The sequence below is a fragment of the Mandrillus leucophaeus genome, unplaced genomic scaffold, assembly GCF_000951045.1.
Source record: "Mandrillus leucophaeus isolate KB7577 unplaced genomic scaffold, Mleu.le_1.0 Scaffold207, whole genome shotgun sequence".
NCBI classification, from domain to species: domain Eukaryota; kingdom Metazoa; phylum Chordata; class Mammalia; order Primates; family Cercopithecidae; genus Mandrillus; species Mandrillus leucophaeus.
This window is the reverse complement of record NW_012102110.1, coordinates 2,729,970-2,733,880: the sequence shown is the minus strand read 5'-3', so window position 1 is coordinate 2,733,880 and position 3,911 is coordinate 2,729,970. Positions and strand designations below refer to the sequence as shown.

The 3,911-nt window shown below is 42.7% G+C and overlaps 1 pseudogene; it reads left to right on the top strand.

Annotated features, from left to right (window-relative positions):
• Positions 1-240: 240 nt before the first annotated feature.
• Positions 241-1,807, top strand: LOC105539618 (annotated as a pseudogene).
• Positions 1,808-3,911: the final 2,104 nt, after the last annotated feature.

Here is a 3,911-nt window from a genome sequence, read left to right as displayed (position 1 = left end):
GTAAGTACACTATTTCTATGTAGAGATATCCCTTGTGAATTCCAAATAACCAACTTGCAAGTGACATTTTGAATTATAACCCTGCCGCAAACTGGGAACACTCTTTAGGTGGCTTTTAAAATTTTTAGAATCCCGCAGTGATGATTAAAGATGGCTGTGCCCATGTAATATCACTAGCAACTGATGACCTCTTTCTCCTCCTTGCCTGGCCCCTGTGGTGGCAGGCTGGGCACGAGGACCATGCTGGGCCAGACCCTCTGAGAAGTTTCTGCAGCACTGACACAAGGCCAGATTACACCAACAGAGCTCTGTCAAAAACGTCTCTCTCTTATCAAGAAGACCAAGTTTCTAAATGCCTACATTACTGTATCAGAAGAGGAGGCCTTTAAACAAGCTGAAGAGTCAGAAAGGAGATCTAAGAATGAACAGTCACTTGGGGATTTCGATGGAATTCCTACTGCAGTAAAAGACAACTTTAGCACATCTGGCATTGAGACAGCATGTGCATCAAACATGCTGAAAGGTTATATACCACCTTCTAATGCTACAGTAGTACAGAAGTTGTTGGATCAGGGAGCTCTACTAATGGGAAAAACAAATTTAGATGAGTTTGCTATGGGATCTAGAAGCACAGATGGTGTGTTTGGACCAGTTAAAAACCCCTGAGTTATTCAAAACAATATAGAGAAAAGAGGAAGCAGAACCCCCACAGCAAGAATGAAGATTTAGACTGGCTGATGACTGGAGGAAGCTTAGGTGGGACTGCAGTTGCTATGTCGGCGTTCACATGCTATGTGGCTTTAGGATCAGCTACAGGAGGATCAACCAGAAATCCTGCTGCCCACTGCAGGCTTGTTGGTTTCAAACCAAGCTATGGTTTAGTTTCCCATCATGGTCTCATTCCCCTGGTGAATTTGATGGATGTGCCAGGAATCTTAACCAGATGTGTGGATGATGCAGCAGTTGTGTTGAGTGTACTAGCTGGACATGACACCAATGATTGTACCACAGTACAGGACCCTATTAATCCATTCATTTGGTTTGGCAGATGTGAGCAAACTATGTATAGGAATTCCAAAGGAATATCTTGTGCCAGAATTATCAAGTGAAGTACAGTCTTTTTGGTCCAAAGCTATTGACCTCTTTGAGTCGAAGGGGCCAAAGTAATTGAAGTATCCATTCCTCACACCAGTTATTCAATTGTCTGCTATCATGTACTGTGTATGTCAGAAGTGGCATTAAATATAGCAAGACTTGATGGGCTACAATATGGTCACAGATGTGACATTGATGTGTCCACTCAATGTGTTCACTCATGGTTGAAGCCATGTATGCTTCAACCAGACAAGAAGTGTTCAATGATGTGGTGAGAGGAAGAATTCTCTCAGGAAACTTTTTCTTATTAAAAGAAAACTGGGAAAATTATTTCATCAAAGCACAGAAAGTGCAACGCCTCATTGCTAATGACTTTGCAAATGCTTTTAACTCTGGAGTAGACGTTTTGCTAACTCCCACCATCTTAAGTGAGGCAGTACCATACTTGGAGTTCATCAAAGGAGACAACAGAACACAAAGTTCCTAGAATGATATTTTTACACAAGCTGTAAATATGGCAGGATTGCCAGCAGTGAGTATCCCTGCTGCACGCCCAAACCAAGGGTTGCCAGTAGGACTGCAGTTGACTGGACATGCATTTTGTGACCAGCAGCTTCTTACAGTAGCCAAGTGGTTTGAAAAACAAGTACAGTTTCCTGTTATTCAGCTTCAGGAACTCATGGATGATTTTTCATCAATGATCACTCAGTAGGGCGCATCACTCAGTAGGGCAGGAAGAACTTTCTGGATTCTTCTCATTCAACCTGAGAGGAGAGGAAGGCCTCTAGAAGCTGAGCTCAAGTTCCCCCTCTGCTTAACCATAGCTCACCATTTGCTTTGTTCCAACATGACTGTTCCATATGACACAAGGAATATCTTCCAAGGCAGTTTCCTCCCAGAGTCCCGAAAGGAAATTAGGAAAATGTAAATGTCCTCTGCTTCTGGCTTTCCCACATCTACCAGGTAGAAGCATGATGCAAGATTCTCACCACCTGATGTCTTCTCTCCTTCCCAAAATTCATCAGGACCCAAGGGGGAGATTTTCATTTATTTTCCTCTCTGGAATGCACTTCTGCTACTTGTGTTTCTTCTTCTCAGGGCAACAAAACTTCATGCCCAGGTTAATTGCAGAAAACGGTGTCCCCTCTTATGCTACGGAATAATCTCTAAGACCTAGTTCAACTAAGCTGGCTTCTAATACACTAAAAAAGCCAAAGAAGTTTTGAAAAGCCCTTTCTAATTGGCAAGTCCTGGTTTCACAAAACTATTTAATTTAAAAAAATCAAACTAAAAGATGTTTTAAAATAATTCCTACTCTGGGCATCAAAAGCTAGATAGTTTTCCTTTTGCATTCCTGTTATAGAAACCCTAATCCTCCTTGAGGCAAATGGATGCTTCTGGCAGCACGGGAAAGAAGACACCTGAAAAAAATGCATGAGGAAAACACTCCAATAAATTGCAAAGAATAAATTCCCAGCACAGTGCTCTCAACACTCTTTTCTTGAGTGTCTAGTACGTGCCAGGCTCCAGGCAATAGCTACGTGGCCAGTGTGGCTCACTCAGGTGTGAGTGGTGTGGAGCACAGATACATAGCTGGTGCAAAAGAGTTCAGTTGGTCATCCGCTCTGCCCAGGATTTCAGAGAATTGGCTCTGAAGTACGCATGAAGTGAGACAGAGAGTCAAGGGGAGGAAGAAAGTCCAGGCAAACAGAGTGCCGTGTACAAAGGCACAGAAATGTGAAATATCTGCCCCATTCAACTGATTTCAAACAGCCTAATTGGACTCAATGTAGAGAGGTTGGGGAGCAAAGACCATAGCATAAATGATTTTCATAGCATGAAAAGGAAGAACATGATCAACTTGTGTTTAAGAAAGATCACTCTAGCTTCAGTATGGACAGAGTGGAGAGTGTTAAGAGTAGAGACCAGGAGACTAACTAATAAAGTAACGATAATAACAATTGCTAACACAGTGCTCCCTGTGTGACAGGTATATATTTAATCCTCACAACGATAACAACCCATGAGGTAGGTGCTATTAGTGTCCTCCTTTTACAGGAGACTGAGGCTGAGAGAGGCTCGCCTTCCTAACTGCCTAACAGGCAGTCGGACTCCTGCATTCACATTCTGGCTCTGTTCTTTGCTGGCTGTATGATGCCCGCAGAGTTCAGGCTTTTGCAGCAATCCAGGTCAGGATAATGGTGACCAGGGATTGTGGTAAGCAGAATAAATCCTCGCCTACCAAAGATATCCACTCCTTAATTCCCAGTACCTGTCACTACATTAGGTTACATGGCAAAAGGGGATTAAGGTTGCAGATAGAAACTTTTAACTCACCTTAAAATACAGAGACTGTTCTGGACTATCTGGGTGGCCCAAAATAATCAAAAGGGTCCTTAAGAGTGGAAAAGGGAGGCAGGAAAAAAAAGATCAGAGAAAGAAATGTGATCATGAAAGCCGGGCAGAGAGCTGTAACATTGCTGGGTGTGGAGATGGGGGAAGGGGCCACAAGCCAAGGACTACAAATGGCCTTTGGAAACTGGAAAAGGAAAAGAAGCAGATTCTCTCCTAGAGCCTCCAGAAAGAAATGCAGCCCTACCAAGTCCTTCATTTTAGCCCAATGAAATCCATATCAGACTTCCAGCCTACACAACTATAAGATAATACATTTGTATTGCTTTCAGCCACTAAGTGTATGATAAATTGTTATGGCAGCCATAGGAAGTCAATAATAATGACGGTGAAGAAACCACCAATTCAAAGCACACTTTGGAGGTTAAATTCACCTCTAAAGGATTTAGAGATCCAGTAGATAA